Here is a 24,508-nt window from a genome sequence, read left to right as displayed (position 1 = left end):
ATATGGATTTGCCTACAGTCTTTATGCCTATCATTCCCTTCCCCACCCCCCACCCAATCAAATAGCTAGCATTACTTGGAGCAGCTTCTATTTCCTAAGAGTATTAGAAACAACCCCTAGCTACTTAGCCCAGGATTATCTGCTTTCCTACTTAAGAGAGAAAGAAAGAAAAGAACTCTAATTGCAAAAGAGGTGATAAAAGGACTTCCTGTGATCAAAGAAACAGCCTGACATTAATAATCACCATGTCTTTCATTTGTAAATGTATGAATTATAATTACTAATCCATAAAATAAATTATTATATTGATCAGCAAAGGCTCCCAGACATTGTAGTTGCACCAAGCAATTATTAGTATAAACAAAGGTGGGAACGGAAAGCAGTCTCACTCTCAAGACAGTCACAGTGTACTATAGGAACACATGGATCCATGAAATGCTTGCAGAGTATCTATGCCCGAAAGCACTATAAATAACAAAATGATTGAAAAGCAGGAGAAGCCTGGCCAAGGGAGTGTATGGTGTCTAATTAAGTATATATATGGTCTACATCTGTGTATTAGAACATCTGCAAAACTGAATGGAAGGAACATAGTCTATAATCAGATTCTTTATCTCCTATTGAATGGCTTTGGCAAGTTGTCTGGGTGAGCGATCCGTATGAATGCAGGCACTGAAGTTGATGATAAACTTCCTGAGGGCAAGAACAAAGCAGTCTTATCACTGCCGTGTTTCTACCACTCAAAAAAGAATGCTGACATAAAACAGTTTTAAGTGAAATTGCCTAGAAGAGGAAAGGTATGGGGTGCAGAAGAAACTATGGGACAGACACCAAAAGACTACGGGGATGGTGTGACAGTCATGATACACTGTCAGGGACGGTGAGAGACGGCTTGGCCACCTGCTGGCAGAAGAAGGGAGGTTGGTCAGGACAGGGCTCAAGCAGCTGAGGCTGGATTCCTTTTAGCCCTTCTAACCCCGAGTTCTATTTGCTCAAGAAGTCATGCCCTGTGGTGCTTGAGATGGAGGCAAATGGCGATAAGAGGGAAATCAGGTCCTAATTAACATGTAGAATGCACACACTGCAAAGGTTCCTAACAATAAAGGACCCAGAAAAAGAGCTGATGGTGGGAGTTTAACAGAGGCAGGGCTGGGTGGGGCTGGGAGGACGGAGGGAGTTTTCAGAGCCCCCAGGGATGCTGAGGGACAGGGTAGGAGCTGAGTGTGAGTGCAGCAGAAGAGTGGGGCCTGCAGCAGGTTGACCAGAGATTGGGCATCATGCTGATAAGGGAGGGAAGGTCCCGGCTTGGGGGGGACAACAGCAGGGAGAGAGGCTACAGCAGAGCTAACCAGCCCCACCGCTCCACTGGCAGGAAGCAGCCCTGATTAGCTGTTCCTGTCAATCCCAGGAAGGGAAGGTGGGCCTTGGCCCCTATCAAATCCCTGCTCCTCGAAGCCAGGGAAGCTGGACCTTGTTCTGTGATGTCTGCATTCTCCTGAAAAGCAACCTCTCACCCAGGCTTGGAAGCCGTACAGCACTTCCTCAGCCTTCCGGTGAGAAGGGAGCCCCCTAGGGCCAACTGAGACTCACGGAGAGGGAATTACACTGCACAGGGACAAACAGCAAGATGACATTGCAGCAGAGTTTGCTGGCCGCTTTGGAACATGCAGTCTGCCACACACCCCTGTCATGGCCAAACTATTCCTACATAATGCTATCTAGTATTACCCTGGCCAAAGAAGACCTCTTTTCTTCCAATACCCTGACCTTCATTAATAAATAAAGCCACTTCTATCCAATTGCCCAAAACTCCTAATCTGAGTATAATCCTTGCTTCCTCTCTTTCCTGCATTCCCCACATTTAATGCATAATCACCAGATTCTTTCAACCTTATTTCCAAAACAACCCTCAAGTATATTCACTTTGCATCTCTGCTGCGACCAGTGGGTGCAAGCAACACCATCTCTCACCTAAAAGACTGCAGCTTCCTGGGAACTAACTGATCTCCTTGCTTCTATTCCTGCCCTCTATAATCTATGTGCTATACAATAGACAGATTAACATACTGAAGACCCATACATAGATCGCACCACACCTGTGCTTAAAAACCTATGGTGGTTTCCAAGGCCTCAGGGAGCAAACCCAGGAGCCTTCTCTTGGCTTGCACAGCCCACCGTGACCTTCCCCTGAAGAAGCCCAGGTCTTCACAGCAGCCTGTCTGGTCACGCCTTGACCTCTTGCCTATTCTGCTTCACTCTCATTTGCACTATTTCAATTTGTCGAACCCCCTTGGGGCCTGTATATCAGCTGTTTCACTTTCTTGGAAGACTCCCTGTGCTTTGTATGCGGACTCCTTGTCATTTAAGAATCAGTTTCACTCTCACTTTCTCGTGGCCCTTCCAACCTTCCAATAAGCCCCCTCAGGTCCCTATTGTAGTCCCTGACTTAAACCACTTATTCAAGCTCAGTAAGATGTAAGGATATGACAGGTAACTTTCTGGGCCCTGACAGCAAATTAAAAGGCTGTGTTTGTATTCATAACTATTTTACATTTTCTTAGTTGTTTTCATATTATCTAACATCCCACCACCACCACGACCGCCCTTAAAAACAGCAGCTCCATAGGAGAGGGACCTTTCCATAGACCAGATCCTGGAAAAATGGCTGGCACGTGGTAGGAGCACTCACCTGCCGAATGATTCAGGGCCTGAAAGTGCTTGACAACCTAACCGAGTTCACAGTGAGCACTGAATACATTTCTCTTATAATAATTATTATTGCACTAATCTAAATGTCTTACTTTGCTAATAAGGGAACTGAGGCCACAATTAGCAAGTCATATGTCCAGGTCACATGATAGTTGGGATGAGCATCATGATTAATTTAGCTTAATTGCTAAAATCAAGAGTGCTGCTTTTAACTAAGAAAATAATGAAAAGCTAAAGAGCCTTAACTTGTATTGAGCATCCACTCTGCGCATTCGCTTGAGCGGTATTTTCTGAGTTGTGACATTTACTAGCAGCATGGCACTGGGCAAGCGTGTAGGGAAGGAGGGTCTTGGATTTCTCATCAGGCGCTCCAGCTGTAAGGATACTATGACACTCTGTAGAGACATTTACGTCTGGGGACTTCCCTCACAGGAAAAGCCTAAGAAGGTTCCAAGCACCTAAATGCCCTTTCCTTACGTTTGTCCTTTTTCTTTGGTGGTTCCTTCTCTTTGGTCTAGAAGGTTGATTTTTGCCACAGTTTGCACTTCATAAGTGAATGTCCAAGATTGGAAACACATTCTGAAACACCATTTCCCACAAACTGTTCTTAGAGCACATGTGACCCCTTGAAGAAAGATCAAATAAAATTAGGAAATGCAAAAACCATTCACAGGCAACTGACCTATTAAAGGATCTGATAATTCTTTACCTAACATCTTCTGCAACATGCCCCCCTTTTTTGAAACACAGTTTTTTCCTAATCCACAATATTACCTTAGAGATTATGACCCATACATATTAAGGTAGATTTAGGTGACTCTCAGAGAAAAACTGATTCTTGGGCAAAGTTAATAAAATTCAATTAAGTGTAGGGGTATGACCTATAAGGTATAAGATTTCTTTCTGGGCCATGATAAAGAATAAAAAGGGGGTGCTTGCAAAAACATCTCTAATTCTTTACTCTGCCCCGCATTCATACTCTGTAGAATGTGTCTTTCCACCTACTTCTATTTAAAAAGTAGAGTCTGTTTCCCCACCTTCTGAATCTGGAGTGGCTTTATGACTGGCTTTGGCCAATAGAACACAGCAGAAGGGGTCATGTGCCAGTTATGAGGCTAGGTGTTAAAAAGCCTTTCATGCTGTTGGTGGCTTCCTTAGAAACCTGTCATCTTTTCCTTGGCTAGCCCTCCAGATGATGAGAGACAATGTGGCCCAGTCACCCCATCACCCCAACCGAGAGCCAGCCAATCACTTAACATGTAAGTGAGGCTGCCTTAGACTGAGCCAGTCCCCACAGAGCCACCAGTTGACCACAGATGATCGTGTAAACCCTGCCAAGATCATCTGAGCTGGCCCAAATCAGTAGAACCACTCAGCTGACCCAGATACTTATGGCATTAACAATGGTAGTTGTTTAAAGCCATTATTTTGGGGGTGGCTTATTACATTGCAACTCAATTATTGATACACAAAGTGAAACCCATTTACTTCCACAGACAAAATCGGAACCCTGAAAAAAATAGGATGATGATATGCTTTAGCATATCACTACAGCAGAGAAGGAAAACTGATTGCAGCAAAAAGTATAAGCATTCCCAAGGCAGGGATTAGGGCTTATTCACATTTATATCCCTAATACCAAGTACACTGCTGTGCATGCAGTGTTCAATAAATGTTTTTGAGGAATAAGGGCTTGATAAATTGTCAGTGTAGCTGAGAGCCAACTCTACACAAAGATCAATGAGTTATGTATCATACTTTGTGAAAAGACATAAAAAAGAAGCAGCACTAAAAACAAGGAGAAATGATATGATGGCAGGGAGTTGGAAATTAATAGTTTTCCTGATCTGAACTCATGTTTCTCAGGCTCCTGGGATTGCAGACTAGCGGCCCCTTTCAGCATTTGCACCCCAGGATTAACATCTGTGTGGATGTGGCAATAGAAAAAGGCAGAGTGGATGAATTCCTGAATTGTTCTCACTGACATTCACGGATGTATTTCCTTGGATGGTTCCAGTTCACAGGTGCGCTGGCCACACACTAATTGAAAGAATTATTTTCTTAACATTTGATGTCATCTGCAAAGGCTTTTGTAAAGAGCATAATTGTTTCAGCCAGCTGTTAGGAACTGTTTTTATTAATTTTTTAAGAAATCAAACAATGCCGAAGCAGGGGGTGTTTGTAATATTTCCCCCTTCACATTCTTCTGGGGGAATAAATGAAAAACAACAACTTACAGCTCTGTGAGACTAAGACCTTTGAAGACCAAACAGCTGTGTTCTGTAAACAGCAACAACAAAAATGTGTCCTTTTTCTCACTATTTTTATCCTCACCCCATGAGAGGCTGTCTTGTGTACAGCATGTCTGGGGGACACCTGCTGGGCTGAGTGGAGCTGAGAGCAGGCCCATCCAGAGACTGCACACTCCAACTGCCTCGCAGCGTTAATCCCAAATTTCCAGAGTGTGTGTGCCCTTAAATGAGAGAAGATTCTTCTAGTTCCATGATTTCCATTCTTTGGGTCACTGCCAGATCCATCTCCAAGGGACTGGACCTAATCGCCGAAAAATCTCCTTACGGAGTCAAATCTCTAATGTATAAGAATTTCCAAATTTTCCCAAAGGCAGTCTGTGAGTCACTCTGAACCTAAATGTCACTGCAGCACTACACTACTTTCTTCTAATTATTTGCTTTTCCTCCCTCTTTGATTTTAAGTTCTTCAAAGTGGTGAGTCCAAAGAAAAAAAATGGAAAACACCCAACATAAGAGATAAGTGACAGAATAAAGGAAAAATTATGCATGCTGTCATTTTTAACATGAGGGGAAGCCAGCAGAAATGATCATGGGAATTAAGGTTGAAAGCGATAGACTGCACTTATAAACAATAATAAAAGACATAGATCAAGATAAAATATTATTTTATAAGGCAGATTTGGGCTCTTTGACTATTTGCAATTTTTCAGAATACATTCAGGTCAAAATAGATGCTTTTAACAAGGTTCTGCACATACCTCCCTGAGTTTACAGCATTGTTACAACATACAACGTGAAAACGTGTAGTCCTCCAAAGGTAATGTGTTCATCCTGGAGCATGATTTCCTTACCTTTAAAATTTTTTTTCTTCTTTCACATTAAAATCAGCAGCAAATTAAATGCAAATGTCTAGAGAAATGAAACACTTGTGCTACAAATTTGCACATACCAAATCAGAAAAAGAGAAAGTTACAGTCCTCTTGTTGATTGTAAATCCCCAGACTTCTAACTATGTGCACTCAATGTATTAAAGAACAACTTAACCTGGCTTGGAGGACTTTGACTTTTGCAATTCCCAACATATGTTTATTCTTCAAACCAAAAATTGCGTTTCCACTGGGTTTCATATTAATATGCCAGTTTCTGCTAGTGCTTAAGCTACTTGTTGGAAATGAGTCCAGTGCTTTTAAATGTTACCTAGAGCCTTTTAGGTAACTAGAATCTCATATAGAAGGATATCATCAAACGCAAATGCCAAATTCTAATTAAAATGCCAGATTGTTTTAAAAGACAAAGCATAAAGAAGTAACCACATATTCAAAGTCACCTAGGGGCAAATTCAGCCATCAAATTCTGATGGCTTTTGCCATCACTCATAGACACCTCTCCCAGGAAGCAATCTGTACAGCAAGGTTATTGCAAAGTGAACCAATTGCTCAAGTTCAATGCATCACCAAAGTCAGCGCCCCCCACCTCCACCATATCAGCCCAGCTCCATGTCATCCTTTCCCAGATGCTGGATGTATTAGGTAAAATGGGGAAATGGTACACTTCCACTTTTGAACATTTCTTTGTAATTGCTTCACCTAATGTGGTTCTCAATCACCCCCATCCTTACTGATCTTCCCATACCAGAAACAGATGTGCAATGTCATTGTATACTCACCATTTAATGATTAAAAACAAGGGAGCTGAACAGGGCAGCCCAGGGCTGGAAGTCACATACAGTGAGACCTAAAGCTGCCTTTTGCCAAAATTACTTATATACCAGAAGAATGCAAAAGATGCCCTTAGTTTTCTCAACACCCCATGCTATGTGTTCTCCACTTTAAAATATGCTGTAAGCACTAATTCAAGAGTTACTTCTCACATACACGGAAATGAGGATGCTGCCATCCCCCAAAGAGGAGTAAATGTAGTTTAAGTCAAACTGAGCATCACAGCAGGTTTTAATGTTCCATCTTTTAGTCAATAGTTAAAACCCTTATTCTGGAAAATTCAGTTACCTCGGAGAAGGGGCCACCCCCAGAAATGCCCCTTGGAAGCCAAAGCCACAGGGAAGCTGGGGCCTGATGGGTTAGCAGCAGGTGATCCAGATGTGCACATCTGCTGCAACCCACCCCCTCCCCCAAGCGATGGCTGGGCTGCAGGCGGTCACTGGGGACAGCCAGCACAATGGGGAGGCAGAAGAACAAGGTAAGATGACATTCAGAGGGTTTTTTGACTTATGAGGATATTCTTTGAAATTTTCAAGTGTTGTGAAGGGTCTTCAAAGGGATTCTCAACTCCAGGATTTAGTGCTCTGGGCAGCCGCCCAGGTACCACAAAATCCCCATGTGTGCACGTCTCCTTTGTTACCCATGTATATACTCCCTCCCTGACGTCAAAGCCATGTTTGCTCAGCTTGCTGAAAACGTTTTCTTCTCTGGCCACTTTATTCCATTTTCTGAGTCAGTGAGGTTTCCGCAGAGCTGATGGCACTGACATTGCTCCCTTCACAGAAGGGACAAGGAGGACAGTTGTTTCTGAGTTGAGCCATATGCTAACCAGACAGGGCTTGTTTGCCTAAGAAAACTTGTTTTTTATTTATTTTTTTTCTGATTGCCTGGCATCTAACCACCATTGTAATAAAATGTCCATCGTTCAGCACTGTGAATGGGAGATGCTCCTTATTCACTGGTCCCTTGAAGAGAATTTTTCAAAGAATGGTACTGGTCATGGCTTAGCCTAGCAGAGGACAAACTCCTCCTTCTCCCTGGAAGGATGATAAATGGCGGTTTGGGGGAGGACAGTGGTTACCGCTATTGTGCAAGTGATGCCGATGGGCACTGGCTCTCCTGAGTTCCTAGACATTTGCCAAAGCTGGAACTGAACTAGGTAGTAGAGGAGCTAAAAAAAAAAAAGGCAAAAGTCATCTTGATTATTCAATGAACTTGTTTTAACTGTTTGGAGACCTCGTCGTTTACACTCCTCTAAGTGAGACGCCAAAGCTTCCATCATCTCTTTTGTAGGTTGTAATTTTACTTCAGTACTTAGAAAGGAGATCTGTGACCGACTGCCTGGTCTGTTCCATGTACCTTATTGGTGAGAATGGGAAAAGGGCATGATATTTGTTATGTGTCTATGATGTGACTGCTTTTCAACATTTGCTACCTGACTTGAACTCTATGAGATAATTATTCCCATTTTACAGATGGGAAATCAAGGTAGAGAGAGTTATAGAACTCATTCAAATTCATGCAACTGGTAATTGCCGGAGTCAGAATTTCACCACATGCCAGAATGACTCAAACAACTTTTCCTAAAATATCAGAGTGCTGAAAAATAAAGGTATCTGACACTATATTCTGACCAGAGGTATCTCCTGAGCTCACAGCTAGTCCCTGACAGACCTGGTGCTGTTATCACGGTCACAGATGCCACATGGAAGCAAGCAGCTCTGGACGCTTCTGAAGGTCCACTCTCTGACCATTCCACCTTAGTGTCCTGACCATTTTGACCCACTCTACAACTTCAAGAAGTTGATTTGGTATCCCATTTTCCTCTACCCATGGTTTTCCATATTGGAATGAAAGGCCTTAGAAAGAGTCTGCTACCTAGAAGTAATGGTGTGACAACACCATGAAGAAAATCGGATCCATGGGCCAAAACAGCAATTATAGCTAAAGGACACACGAAAAGTCGAAAGCTGAAAACTTTATTCAGTTCAGCTGGTAAGTCTTAATGCAAAGAAACAGCTTTCCACAAATCTGTAATGGACACCAATTTAATCTCCTCCATTATTAGCTTTTGAAACTTATCATGGTGTATTTTGGCAGCCACTCAAACCCAGGATGTTCAGCTTAATAGATTTAACCTGAATTTTCAGGGTTTCCCCTCTTCTGCCATTGAAAGCATACAATTAAACCTCTTGGTGAACTGCTGATAACATTTCTCTAAGCTAAACTTGCCTTTGGATACGAAAGAAACATTCCCAGAGAATGACATAACATTGCCACAGGGCCAAAAGGAAAACATGTTGTGCAACATTTTTTTAAGTGACAAAATATATTGTTTCAGGATTATATGCAGCAATGTGCTATATCTCTAACCAGATATTAGGCTGCTGGGACTGCAATAACATACTTTAGGGCCAAAGGGGATGTGTCGTTAATACAGATATCTCTGTGAGACCAGTTGTCTCAACAAAATCATACATAAACTCTCTAACATTATAAATGGCACAGTGAGAAAATGAACTCTAATTAAAAAGATTGCATGCTCCTATATGCTATCAAAATTCCTTCTAACAGTTGCAGAGAAATAGGAACACTTCCTCAATCAATACTATCCTGAAACATTGGATCAAATATAAAAACCATGTTCACTTAGCAAATATGTATTGACTATCTAAACTGCATCAGACAGTATTAAGGGCTTAGGGATATAGGGAATCTTATTTAGCTAACAACCTTATGGGTTACAAAAACATTAATCAACAACTCATGCAAATGAATGTCAAATTGCACCTATGATAAAAGCTGGGAAGAAGATGCATGGCTAATAGCTCAGTTTGCTTTATCTGTGTTAGCCTCTAATGCTCTGGGCTTCCTTGCCTTATTTTTAAATGGTGTTAATGATGGTCCCTGTCTCAGACGTTTGTGAGTTATTATACGAGATGATCAATGTAAGTGCTCATAACAGTGCCTGTCATAAAGTATGCTATCAAAATGCTACCAGCTACTATTATTGCCAGTCTTGTTGTTATTTTCATTATTATTAGTAAAAGACCTGAGGAAGTGAACCCTGGAAGGGAGGTCTGAGTATAAACTAATTTAAACATAGAAAGGAAGAAAAGGGTGAGATTTCTAAGTGGGGGATCAGCAGGTACAACTGCCCTGTGGACGGTGGAGAAGCACAGCAAAGAGCAAGGGGGAAGCAGCCAGACAAGGCCGGCATAGGGACACTGACATGATACAAAATGAGCCCGGAGAGGATTGAATGTCTGTGTGGATTTGTAAACACCACAAAAGATACACTTCGGTTTAATGTGAGGATCCTAATTTTACAATATTGTGTAGAGCAAGCACGTAATTCTATTCTTGCAACTTCAGAGCAGACCATTTACTCCTTCTTTCATTCACTTATCTATCTTAAAACCATTCAACATTTATTGAATTCCTGCTGTGGGTCAAGCATGGAATAGTGCTGAAATCACACAGATGAATCAAGTATTATTGCTGTCATGGTGACAAAGATAGAAATATGACAGATAAAATAACGCCCAGAATTACTAAAAAGAGACGAACCAACCTCTATGAAGAACAGAGGAAAGATACACTAACTCCACAGAGAACTGAGAAAGCCTTCAGGAATGGGTTTTAAGACTTGAAGACTAAGTAGAGGGGAAAGAAGAGGAGGAGAAGAAACTAGGAGCTGGGGTGGGGGCAGGCAGGCACAGCAGTGCAGGAAGGACCGACGGCAGGAGACAAGGAGCAGATAGCTTGAGAAGTGCAGAGAATGAGGGCCTTTTGTGATTTTGTTCATCCACATCTGGGAGCTAAAAGAACAGAACAGAGGCCTCATCACTGGGGCAAACTGGGATCCTTCCATTTTTTGCCTGTGGGTGTCATTAGCGCAGGAGGGCATGAATGCACCAATGCATAATTTGCTCTGGTGCCACTTATTTTCTGGTTTTTTACATTCCAAGCTGCCTCCTTCTGAGGTGAGGCTGAAGGGCTGAAAGGACAGAATTTTATCCCAGCATTGTTACTAGAAGTGAGAGACTCAGAATGACCGGGGGTTGGTAAACCAAAGCTTCCAACAAACCCTAAGGCAGGAAATGTTCAATCTTTAAAATCCATGTTTTGAAGAGTATTTGATGTCATCATCAAATTCCCAGCATGTAATGCAAACTGAAGAAAACAAGAGATCTATACAACACAGACTTCAATTTGGTTACAAATATAATAAGTATAAAAGAAACATTGAAAGGGAAAACACCAAAATACCGAGGCTAATCTCTGAATGTTGAGATTATGTGTGATTTTATTTGCTTCTTTTTGCTTTGGGGGATTTTTCCAAATTTTCCTCAAAAATATATATTAATTTTATGGTTAGAATAAAACACAGTAATTAAAAGTCATGTTAAATAAACATCATCAGTAGTAAAGATAATTTGAAAGGAATGTGGTAGAGAAACCCTGGGCCCACCAACACAGGAGCCTTTGACACCAATTATTCAATAGCTTGTAAATAACTTTAATTCATGCCACCAGGTTACCTCTCAATATTTCTGTCAAATATAAGGTAGATGATTAATGGAGATAGAAACAATAAACCCTAATCTCAAGATCATTTATATACAGTACCTACCCGAGGGTCAATACCCCATAAATGATAGATTTAGCTCTTTGTTCTGAAACTTAATGACTTTCCTCTCTCAAAAAGATGGAAACACTATTGGCAAAGTAATGAAGCAATACAGCCATAAGAGGACTAAAGGAATAATGGAGGCTTCCTACCGAGTAGAGAGCAAGAAAAGGTAGTTGCTTGTGAACAAGCCCTGGGGTGAAATGCAAGCATGTCATTTATGGCAAGTTTCAGATTATAGAGTACTACAGTACAGTTGAAGGAAAAGTGATTTACTTAGCCAAGCATGGGCACATGGGCATGTCTGAATCTTTAACCTATGGCTCAGTTGTTAACCCTCACGTATAACATGTAGCATCGTGCTCCCCGGAATACCTTGTAAACCCAATTGGGCATGAATTATTATTATTATATTTAAGAGGTGAGTTATTTTGGATAAAATAAGAAGGAAGACCAAACCGAAAAAGAAAAAGGGGTGGAAAGAGGGAGAAAGCAAGAGAGAATGAGGAGAGAGAGAGAAAGAGAAAGGGAAGGAAAACTTGAGTACATGCAGCTGCAATCATTTATTTAAGGTTGGGAACATGAACTGGAGATGTTGTACAACATCTGAATGCCTGAGAATCTCTTGATTTCAGCTAAGATCAGAAGGTCAACACGATTTTGAGTAATGAAAGTCATCAGTTTGTAAAAGTACAGTAAGATGAGACATGGAGCCATGAAAGGGGGAAGGTGCCCCACCGTGGCCCGTCAGTCCACCCACCTCACCATCTGTGTTGCGTGTACAGCCAGAGGAGCTTTTCTCCTCACCCTCTGACACAGTTTCTATCTCATTCTCTTTCTATATCAAAAGCACCCTCTCTCTGGCTAAAGGATGGTTTCTCCTTTCAGTTACTATATTCCTCAGCATTATCTGTGAGCCCCAGAAATATTTAAAGATGTTTCCCAAGGGAAAATAGAAATTTATGTCTCTCAACTAATGATTTAATTATTATAATGCAGAATCAAATGTTTACTAGAGTGAAAGAATTAATAGCCCAATCAGCTAACTCTTCCTTATTAGAAGGATTTGGGGTTATAATTTGAAGTGAAATCATTCTACTGAACTCAATGCCAGTTCCAGCTTGTTGACTTTATTGGGGAAGTAGAACACTTGGAAATGTGAAACACAGTGGGTAATATTTATTTGAAATCTTCAAGAACTATGGTTTTTGCTCATGTAGAATGGTATGGCATTTTGCCTAGATGGGGGAACTAACAGATTAGCACATTAACACTTTTAGGAAACATGCATATAATTTGCTTTGAATGTGGTCTTTGACTTCTAAGAGGAATACCTAATGATTTTCAAACTGACAGACCACTTTATAAAGCCTTTCTAAAAAATTGCTGGTTGCTGAGAAGCTCCTTGCATAACCACCATAGAACAATTGTCAACTCCACTTTGGGAAAGCAAAAGCTCACTGAAGGAAATTCCCCCAGAAATGGCCTAAAACTATAAATAAAGTAATTTAAAAATAGTTCTTAGTCTGGTCTTCAATTATACATTTTAAAAGTATGTCTCATATGTAAGTCTGATATGCCCAGGGTAGATCTAAACACTGTATTCACATCAACTCACCTGATCCTTATGAAAGCCGCAGGAGGGGTGAACTACCACTACTCTCATTTTAGAGAGAAAGCAATGGCAGTATAGAGAAATTTTTTAAAGTTCTCACATTCATTCACCTCATAACTGGAAAAGCCTGGATTCGAATCGAGTAGCCTGACCCCAGAGACCATGGTCTTAGCCACTATACCACACCGGCTTTATGCATGAGTGGGCTTACCCTTAATGTTCAATAAAGAGCCTATAAACAAGTAAATTTCAACATCATTGTTAACAGCATTAAAGGTCCAGCTTTCCCCTTTCCATTTGTTTTGTAAGGGAAAGGGACTGTATGTACCATTTAATTAGGCTCAAGCCAATCATGTTAATAAACTGCTATACACTGGGAGGATTATAATTTTGCTTATTTACAATGCTTCCACTCCTAGAGGTAAAATACTAATCAATCAGTAGGAGATATGATCCCTAAATTGTTATAAAAATCCACCAGCACTTTTGCTTAAAACATTAAAATAAAAAGTTTTGTTTCCTCTTACTTCCTATATCATTCCCCATTAGTTTCCATAATAACTCAAAGGCCAGTATGGAAGGAGAATTTAAGGTACCCACAATGGTGATCCACCCGCATGGTGATACTGAGAAGGAGAGGTAAGGGGAGGGGAAGGAGGAGAAGAAGAGGAAGAAAATGGTCAACGGTGAGAGAAGTGAGGGTGAGTTTTGATATGACACAAAGCAAAGGTCGAGAGAGGGCGGGGATGTGGAGAGACATGCAGAGGCTGAGTAGAGGAACCAGGTCCCCACCAACCATCCAACATAAAAGAGGTTCCCCTCTCTAGGGGACAGGAGAGGACCAGTACCCACAGGGACTGCTGCCCCGTGTTAGCCTCCAGATGTTGACACACATGTGTATGTACATCGATTTTCAGGAGAGAAGTTTACCAGAAAGTTTTCCCCTCTGCACCCCTGCCCCCCAGTGACATTCTGACAACATTACTTGGGACTTTTTTCCATACAGACTCAATCAGACCCAGACAAAGGAAGAATTCAGAATGCCACTATCAATGAGGGTTATGATTCAGGTTACCAAATGCATTTTGGGGTAAAAGAAGGCAGGTGAATATTATTCCTTTCTAGAGGACTCTTTTATCTAGCAAAATTGTATTTCCTCTTAGTGTCTCTGTCTTTTTCTGACCATTTTTTCCCACACATCAGATTCTATCTTGTGTCTATGGAGGTCCACACACTGCAAAAAGGAAATAAACTAAGAATACATGAGAAATCAACATAAGGCCTGCAAGCTTAACCAGACAGTCTGATAAACTTCATATTAAAAACTGTAGCATAAAAATTGGATTCTTCATCAGATTTTCCCCCTCTGAAACCTCAATTGATACACCAGAGCCACTCATTCCGGGTATTTAGAATCAGAGCATTCGGAATACAATTTTTTCTCTATGTTTTTCAGTTCTCATCTTCTTTGTGAATCCTTGCAGCCTATCTTGTCCAATTTCTTTGATGAGTTTTTTGAAAATTGTCTGATGAGTTATTGTTCCCTTTTTCTGCCTTCTAACAGTCAGTCAAGATCATTGCAGATTTGTCCTTTAAATCAATCCCTTCAGAAGCTCTGAAGAGTAGATTCAAGACGGATGATGCTGGAAGCTGGAAGTCCAGGTAGGAGGCTGTTGTAGCTCACATAAAAGGTGATAAGCCATTGAGAGTAGGGATGCAGAAGATAGGGAAGATTTTTACAATTAGATTTAATGGTTGGTTGACTATTTGGTTAAAGGAGACAGGGAACCTGGAGGAACCTGGAGGAAGAGCAGGTTCAGGAACAAAAAAAAACAGTTTCATGCTTAAGTAAGTTGAGTTTGTGGTCCTTATGGGTGAATCAGATGAAATGTTCCAGCAAAGTTGTACAACATGAAATTCACAGAGAAATGTGTGGAGGAGTTACAGACTGAGACATCAGCAGCCCACAGGTGACTAGGATGGTAAGAGTGGATCAGAGAGTTCAAGGGGAGTTCGCAGTGTGAGCGAGGAAGAGCTCAAGGACAGAACTCTCATAGAAAGATCTAAGTGGAAGAGGAGAACAAAGTGCCTGTGTGTGACAACGGCCAGCTACAGCCTATCAATATTCAGAACTAGTCTCACCCTTCTAAGCTCTCCTTTTATGCAGGAGCTGCAAGCTGAGAAACTACATCCCTCCAACTCCCTTGACAAAAACGCTTCCTTTAGATTCTGCAGCTAGAAGGCACTTCCATGAGAACTAGGAGGCAAAAGAGGAGATGTGCCTCCCTGAGGGCCTGTGCTTGAGCATCAGGAGGTGGCTGACTTGGAGATTTACCAGAGGTTTCTAGGCATTGTTCTGAAACCATCCATTTCACCCTGCAGGCAGCAGAGTTTGGGCTGTGTCTTACTAAGATGCTGTGAAGCCACAGCTTCCTTAAACTCTGCTTCCCAAGGGGAAATTCTTTTATTCCCTACATCATATCTTCCTGTTCAAAATACAAGGTCTGTCTTCATGAACAAATTTTTACTAACAAAGAAAGAATCGTGCCACAGGGGTGTTGAGACAGTAGGTTAAGAGTGAGTGATACATGAAAAAAGTAGAGACAAAGAGTATACACAGACACATTTTGGGGTGAAAAGCCCTTTTGAGAAGGAGAGGTGACATATTAGAGCTGAGGGGGAGATGGGCCAAGATAATGAGTGTGTGTGTGTGTTTGTGTGTGTGTCATGATAGGAGAGACCTGAGCATGTTTACAACTAAGGCAAGACCCAGTAAAAAAAGGAAGAAGGTGAAGATACATGAAATATTAATCATGACTGATGAAGTTAGATCCTGGACTATATGGACAGAGCCAAGACAACTGGTAGATAGGTTGGCCATGAACAGGAGGATGGGTATCCTATTCTCTTAAGACTTGTCCCAGTGAAGTAGGTTCCAGGGGCAGAGGACATCTGAGGTTGTCCACCCAGCATCCATGCCACTTTGTTTTGGTAACTGAACCCTGATTTCTCTTAGAGAATCTGTTCTTTCCATTCTCAACCCTATGACTCAAGAGTAGAGCACATGACCCAGCTCTAAACCAATCAGAAAATCACATTCCATTGTCTACAGGGATGGGTCCAGGCAGGTGTTGCGACTAGAGCCAACAGGATGTGACAGGGTGTTTGCTGAGGCTTCTGATTAAGAGGCAGGTAACCTTTCCCACAGGTCTTCAAGCAGGAAGGAAGGAGCTGAGGGAGAGACTGAGAAAAGCCAGGTTCTGCTGGTATAGATCAAGCTTCTGCTCTGAGCTGCACTTGAAGCTCACTCTCCTCCTGGGCTTTTCAATTAGTTCAACCAATAAATTCCACTGTTGATTAAGCCAGTTTGGACCTGGTTTTCTCTCATTGGCCGAACGAGTCCTAAGCCATAGAATGGCATTGTCTGCTGAAAGTAAAAGGGGTTGGATATATATATATTTTTAAAAAGCAGACTGATAACATAAACAGCAAAGGAAAAGACCTTAATCAATAATCGGCCAGTTAGGCCATAAAACACCATTCAGTCTGGCTGAACTTAAAACCATGCTAATGTCAAACCCAAATCAATAATTTGGTTTTTTAATGCACTTTGCCAACTAAAGAAACTGATTTTTTTCCCTCACTAGCAATTGCCTTTGTGAAGTATGTACCACCTTTGGCTGGGCTCATATGACACTTAACATCTGGAAAAAAATTGAAAAATGTGATGTCAACCATGTATTTTGTCAAACACAATTACAAACCCCTGGGTAGTTAGAAAATATCTAATAATTCAGATTTTGCCTGAATCATGTGTACATGATATTTGTGACTCCAAACTTTCATAGCGTTAAGGAACATAATCGCTGCACCCAGCAGCCCTCTGTTTTACAGGTCAGCCCCCAGCTCAAATGTGATGCCAGTTTTTCCCCCAGTTCATATTGCCCCTGTGTTTCCTCAATGCAAGTGCATCAAAATTTCAGCTCCATGAGCAACTGTACATGTTAGAGTCATATGTCTTATATTTTAACTGTCACATACTGGGCAGTAGAATGTAGGATATTCAAATTGGAAAGTGAATGTGGCAAAACCAAACCTTTTATTTTACCTAGAATGAAAGTGATGTTCAGAGAAGTCAAGTAACTTGTGCAAGGTCCCACGGCTTGTCAGTGGGCAAGCTAAGGCTTGAACCTGTGACTTTGGAATGCTACCACTATACCATGTTGCTTTTACCTGTCATAACCTGGAGATTTTGGTTACTTACTTTTTTGCAGTAGGTGTGCTTTGTGGTTATGAACGTACTTAAACAATGTCAATCATTCCCAAATCCCTTCTTCCAAACATCCAAAAAAGTTGAGTCTTCGGACAGATTTATATATTTGCTATTACCTTGTGGAATAGAAGGAATATAATAATCAAACACATTCACGCAGTATGGTCTCATTTGTAATAAGCAGACAGGCTTATCTTTATTTTATACAAATACATAAAGGAGGGAGCTTAAATCCCTGTCTTCTGAAGTAAGCCTAAGTGATCTGAGAGTACAAGGCCATTTGTTCAAGCCTTAGGGTCATTATGACCCTATGACTTTTTGCTCATTAATTCATTCAATTAGAATTGTGATACAACTAAATATTCCATAGCAAAATTTCCATTACTTCACTGTGTTTAATTATTATCATTAAATGGAATCTTACAGATTCACATAAACATGGTTCTGAGCTAAGAATTGTACAAACAAGCTAAATATTTATTCTGAATTATTGGAAAAAATTGTTTCATAATTTCTTCCATATTTTATGGTTAGAATCAAGACCGAGTTAAAATAAAGACCCACAAAGAGGAGGGTTTGGCTTAACAACATTAAGAAATGAACCAAAAATTCGGGAATTTAAGCAATCATTAGGTATTTTGCCCTTTTTTAAGAGAGAAAAAATAAATGGTGGGGTCAAGAATTTAGAAAGTAGTCCTGTTAATAAACCTCACATTTTTTTAAACTGAAAGGAAAAATAGTCCCAGCAATCATCAAGCAGCCACCAACCGACCAACAAGTGCTTGGCCAGCGCGGCGAGGACAGGGCGCACGGAGTCACGGTGCACAGCGCTGGCTTCAGGGAAGCCTGTGATGCAGCTGAGATGAAGAGACCTGGAAATAGTTAGTAGAAAATGTACAAAAACGTCAAGAATTTGAGTCATCAATTCTTCTTCTCCCTCCTCTTCTAGCCTACCATTCAATGACCTGGTCTGACTTTGCCAGAAGCTGCCCGGAATACATCTCATGTTGTATAAAGTGACAAACACTTTCTGTTCCTGTTCTTCAAACCTGAAGTCAGTAAACTGATGATGATCAAACAAATGGCTTTTAATTCTGGGGACTTGGAGTTTATAAAGCACTGTCATGTATATTATTATCTCCTAGAAGTAATTGAGAGACTTCATAATGTTGGTAGCAAAAATGTTTCTGTTTTATAGACAAATAGGCTTAGGCAGGGAGAGAAGATTTCCCTTGATGTTTCCATAGAGCCTATAGAATTGTGGCACAATGAAGTTTAATGTAAACTTCAATTTTAATTCCAAGGATCTTCAACCTAAAAGCTAAGAGAACCGGTTAAAATCCCAACTTCACCACCTATTATTATCTGTTAAAGGAGCATGTCACTTCAGTCTCTCTGGCCCTAGTTTCAGAAAGTGCTGTCTATATTAGTAAGGTCAGGTTTAGTTCTGAGTGACAGAAAACCAAAAATAAGAGTGATTATAAAAAGATAGAAGTGTAAAAGAAGTCTGGAGGTGGGCAATCCAGGGCTGTATGGACCACATGGGGTCAGGGTTCCAGGCACCTTTCACATTGTTGTTTTGTCACTTTCAGGGTGATATTCTACCTCAGGGTTCAATATAGTTGCTTAGACTCTGATCATCACATATGTATTCCAGCCAACAAGAAGAAGTTTGCACCCCTTCCCTTTCATACATTTCCTGTGAGTTGCTCACAATCCTTCCACTTACAATGGCCAGGAATTACATTCACACCTACTATGAGACAAAGTGAGAAATCAGACCTTTATTCTGAACACTTACAGATTTAACTTCAAGTCAGGGATTCTAATACAAAGAAAAAGGAGGAAATAGGGTTTGGAGACCAATGCCAGTCTAGTCCACTGTCCTGTCAATATCATTGAGTTGCTTAACTGTTCACTTGAGATATTATATGTAAAAGAGTACACCTCATTCTATAATGTGCTGTAGCTTTCTGAATTCCAGTATAAAGAAAAAGATGTTTCCTTTCATCGTGCTGTGCTGGGTATTTCAGACAAAGTATGGATGTGACCCTCATGAGAAGGCATTTGTAGACCCCCCAGGACTGGGAGCTTCTGTAATTGACCACATGCCACACCACACAGCAGCTGCTCTCAGCCAATGGCTAAAGGAGCAGGTTTGCTAACACAGCCCCATTCCTAGGACACTCAGGACTCCCCTGACAGCTGACTTGGCTTGAGGACTCTTGACAGTTCTGCTGAAACTTCTGTAGTTGCACAGCAGTTCAGGGTGCGCCACCACCCTCTCCCTCCCATCGTTGCTGGGATATGATCTGCATCCTGATCTCCCAGCCTTCTCCAGCCCCCTCATTTTCTCTCAGACAAACCACTTCCTGTAACATAATGCTTATATGTTTAACCCAGTCTTGACATCTTCATCTTGGAGGAGGCGGATGAACAAAACATTGTATTTTGTAAAGAAACGTAATTTCTTCACAGTCAGACTTTTAGATCCCATGGCAACATTGGACTAGGCTTATGACTATAGAGTTAGTGTAAGTAACCTGCTGCAAAATTTTTAAAATTCCAGATCATTTACATATACATTTAAAGACTGTATTACTAAAGGCCCTTTGTGTTTAAACTTTGTTCATTTTGAACAACATCAAATACTGTGTGCCTACTATGTGCTGGGTACATAGTTAAACACTGGAGAGACAGAGATGAATAAAACAGATCTGCCTTCAAGGACCTTGCCATCTAATCAAAAAGAAACACACCTGACAAACAGCTGTCAAGACCCCTTAACCACATCCCTTCTGTATTCAGTGGGGATCCTGACTGAGGAGGGGTCACAGACTTACCCCAAAGAGGCCTGCTTGCTAACGGATCACAGTTGTTCTCCCCAAGTTCCTCATAGATGTCTGTCTACACACAGAGCGATTCAGACAACCATGGAGACCAGCTGCAAAATCGAACAATGTACACCTGCCCTTTTTTTTTCTAGCACCTCAGAATAAGCCGTTGTGGAAAGAGCTGGAGAGAGCAGAGGGTCAGAGAAACGAGACTGCAGCAGTTAGATCTAGGGTGCCAGAGAGAACGACCTGCCCATCGGGATCTGACACAGAAATAAGTGTGGGGAGGCCTTAGACATCTACAGACCCAGAACAAGTGCTAGAAAAAAGACAGTCCCATCAGAAAACCTGGACAAGAACACAAGCTCGTTGTATTGTTATTTTTACATTTCTCAAGAATCATTCTCGTACATTTGGGGCCTTGCCTCCAGTTTGTGCCAGGTCCTACAATGGCAAAAAGTAGAGCTGCCAGATTTCTCTGAGCTCATCAATTCAAAATTTCTTTTGTCAAAAAATTAAAACCATGTAGAAGTAAATTCAGTTTGGCCAGTTTCAGTTATTTCTGAATAAATCATATTTTATATTGAGTATATCGAAGGTGATAATTTTATGAGCAAGACAAGTTGTTGAATGCATGACATGCATTAGGGTTCTCAAACTGCTAAAGTAACTTCAGCCCTATAAAACACCCCAAAAAATAAATTTCACCCATGTTTCGAATTGTTCCAAAACATCTTTTCTTTCCCAGCTTAATTTTTCTTACAGAAATTCTATTATTTTGTACAGGATTCTCTGTGTAAAAAGCAAGAAACTGTGAATGGCAGGGGTCCAAAGAGTAGATAAAACTCAAAGAGACTGAGTAGAGCCCTGAGAACCCATATGCTCATTCTGTGACTCCCACTGCCCCCTGGAGAGATCAGGATGCCCCAGTTCTTTTGAATTAAGTGCTGGGTGGTTGACTGACTAAGAACTAGGAAGGGAACAGAGATTGCTGGGATGAGGGACGAGGCCGCCTCTGAGCATTTAGCCTTGGAGAGAAGCTACAGTAAAGGGCCCTGGACCCTAGGAATCCACTGACCTTAAAACAGTCAAGAAAATATACAGCAGATTGTCTTTGTCTTCAAAAATAAACAGTTGGAGAGGCAAACACCTGAACTAATGAAAACTGGCTTCTTATGGATTTCTCTTAGGAAATGAAAACAGCTCACATTCATTCATGGTGGATACAGATGTCTAGGAAATTAATGACTTGCCTGTTAGCCCTGAGGGCTGCTCTGACCTCACTGAAGGTGAAGCGTGAGAGGGTGGGCACTAGCACACTGAGACCTCCATTCTGACGAGTCACTTCTCCTGCCTGAGGAGCAGCAGTTCCCAAAGACTAGGTCTCATGTGCTCCAGGATCTGGGCTCCACTTCGGCTTTGCTTAGCACCTGCCTTGGTATTGGAAGGGAAACTCCTGGAATCCTGTGGCAAGCCAAATTCTGGCGGCCCCTGCACAGCTGGGTGGGAAGCAGAAGTCTGTTGAAGGCAGGAGGGCTGAGGGCTCCCGCTGTGTGTGATGAGGCAGGCCATGGAGTAGAGCTCAGACAGCACCTTCTTCATCAGGCTAGCCAGAAGGAGTCTCCTCTTTTCTCAAACTTGAGCATTTTGTGCATCCCTTCCAGCATTTATCTCAATCAGCTCACGTTGACTAGTTTTAGACTTGGTTCTTTCTGTTTGGAAAGACCACAGGTTTCCCGAGGCAGCCTCCCCCTGCTTCTCTCTTTCCCTGGTGCACAGTGGGAGTTCATCAAACATTGTTCTTCAGCTGTTTGCTGAAGTGAATCCGTGGGGCAGAGCCGTGGAACAGGTCACAGCAACATTGACATACAAGTCACCTCTAGCTCTCTACTAGGCCCTGGCTCCTCCTGGTGCTTCCCTCTCTCCCTCTGTTTTCTGAAATCTCCCTTAGGAAGCTTATAAAACACTCCCAGGCAGCTAAATCAAAAAGTTTCTCACCTACCATCCTTCTCTGCCTCTTCAATCTGCCTTCCTTCATTGCTCTAGGGATATCTAAAAATCCCTAAACTCTCCTGGCTTCCTTGCCTTCCTTTTAGATCCTTGGTTCTCAGTCTTCTTTGCCTCTTCCTCCTTTAATGTTGTCTCATAGCCAACCACTAGACATCAACCTTCATTCACTGGACAAATTTGTATTTGTCGTACTAGAGGCCAGGTTTTTTGTGCATGTCCTTGAGGAGAGAATCAGCTCATCTGACTTCAGACGCTACCTCAGTAAGAATGTGCTGGACCTGGGACACCAAGGGCGGGTCAGCTGTCTTTGCACAGTCAATGGGACGCCGACAAGCAGATGAGACCCTCACTGTGGTTCAAGGAACAGGGTGGCCTGGCATCCCAGCATTTCTAAATCATGGACTTCCAGCTTCTCTTGTTACTGTCCTTTCCCTAACTGCTCTTCCTCGGCTAGATATTACCTATCACTGCTCACCTACCTGCCATTCCTTTTCCAAAAAAATATCACCATCCAGTCCCTTTTCCCATTTTTCAGTTTAATTACCATTTGAAAAAATTCTACTCCAATGAAAACCTCTTTACAAGTAAATGGTTTCCAAACCCCAAAGCTCTGCTGAAATGACCCTTCCCTCTGATGACATTTCCTGATTCTCATCAAAAAATTACTTTGTACGTTTGCAAAGCGTGTCCTCTGCAATTCATTCTCAATTTGGTACAACAACCATTGCAGACATCTCCCATAGAAAAGTCTGTGTGCCATGAACAAATAACAAGACCCCGGAGTCTCTGCCCTACAGAGGCCCCCTATTTGGTAGAGGGGGTAAGACCAAGGCTAGAGAAAGGAATCAGCTCTTGTTCTGCCTAACAGATTTATGTACCTCTAGACAGGTGCTCCCCACTGAGTAGCCAAATCCTTCCTGGGAGGGTTGAAAAATCTCTCTCCAACTATACAATTTCCTGATGCAGCCATGATGAGATCCCACTCTTCAAGGCAGTACCCATTTGGACAGGATTCAAACAGCTGGCCCTTCTGACTCCAAAACCAAGCACGGTTCTCCACTGCTGGCCCAAAAGCTTGTCTCTGGTATTCCCCAGCACACCAGGAAAGCACCAGAAGATCTCCAGTGTGCTTGACTCTTGGCCAACCTGGAGCTCTCCGGGTTGCAGAGCACCTTGACAAATGGGTGGGGAAGAGAAAGGAGCAAAGATGGAGCCATTCTAGGGTCCATAAAAAGTGTCTCCAACTCTTTCTCAAATGGCTTGAATTTGGCAAATCCCAAAATATTCTTTGCCAAGAATTTTTTTTTGCCATAATTTCTTAAGCCCATGTGAATTTCAAAGGAAATTTGGTCCGTATGTTTCTGATTCATTTACACTTAACTCATCACAAAGATGTTGTGAAATAGCCATTTGATGTCCAAGAAGCTTTAGAAGTCCTTTTTCCTACGCCTTTTCTCCCTTGCCAATGCAAAATACAATTCCAATCCAGAATCTCTTTAAGTTGGATCTAAACTCAGAACTGAAAGAGAACTCTTGCCTTGATAAAACATTCTTGTCAGCAAGTAGATGATTTAAACCCATGGGATACAATTCCTGAAGCTCCTGAAACTTCCTCCAATTCAGGGCTAGTTTTCCCCTTTCTGAACTCTTGTTAGATCAAAAGCAGAAATGCTGAGATACAAACAGACATTGCACCAGGTCCCACCTCCGCGGCAGCAGAAACCCCATGGAGAGCAGTTGAAACACCGTTTGCTAACAGATTTTCAGCTTCAAGACCAGGACAGTTGGAGTTTCTTCCCCTCGTGATTCAACTTTTTAAGCTGCAAGAGCCTTTGGTGTCTCCAGATTCAACTACCAGCACCCAACATGCGAAGTCGTCCAGCCATCAGCTACAAAAGGCTGAGACTAAAATGAGTCTCCACTTACCTCATACATAATATAAGCCAAATTCAAACTGATAGAGTTCAGGAGGGAAGGAGACTTCAGAGTCACGGTTTCCAGCTGCTCTTTGGCGTAGGCATTGTGATGTTGGTTTTAGCATCAAATACTAAAAAGGACACCATGGAGGTCAGGACAGGTCTTCTGTTACTTGCTCAGGGCTGTTTGCACACGAGTGAACTCTGAAACCTCAGGCATCCTGGGGAAAGTAGGCGCTGCCTGCCAGCTGGGAGAGGAAAGGAATGAGGGGGCACCCTGGGCACTTCCTGGCCCGGCCTCCTCTCCCTCCGGCAGAGAGCTGCCTCTGCATCTTCCTCTGCCCTCCCGCCAGGGCCGTCCAGCAGAACAAAGCTGTTTCAGACCCTGGAAGCTCAAGAACAGGTCTTGGGGAGATGAGAAATCCCCCCCTACACACCCTGAACAATCCTCTTCTTTGCCTCTATTTTTTATTTCTTGCTTATTCCGAAATCATTTTCTTACTCATTTTTAAACAATATTTGCATTTAATCATCTGAAGGAATATCCT

General features: G+C 41.9%; 1 long non-coding RNA gene across 1 annotated transcript; it reads right to left on the bottom strand.

Annotated features, from left to right (window-relative positions):
* Positions 1-17,193: 17,193 nt before the first annotated feature.
* On the bottom strand, positions 17,194-24,137 carry LOC108404344 (uncharacterized). Its single transcript, XR_001854910.3, has 3 exons — positions 23,971-24,137; positions 17,914-18,072; positions 17,194-17,316 (listed from the first exon to the last, which is right to left on the bottom strand). It is a non-coding gene; the product is annotated as an uncharacterized lncRNA (long non-coding RNA).
* Positions 24,138-24,508: the final 371 nt, after the last annotated feature.

The sequence above is a fragment of the Manis javanica genome, chromosome 13 (genome assembly GCF_040802235.1).
Source record: "Manis javanica isolate MJ-LG chromosome 13, MJ_LKY, whole genome shotgun sequence".
NCBI classification, from domain to species: domain Eukaryota; kingdom Metazoa; phylum Chordata; class Mammalia; order Pholidota; family Manidae; genus Manis; species Manis javanica.
This window is presented reverse-complemented; position numbering and strand designations above follow the sequence as displayed.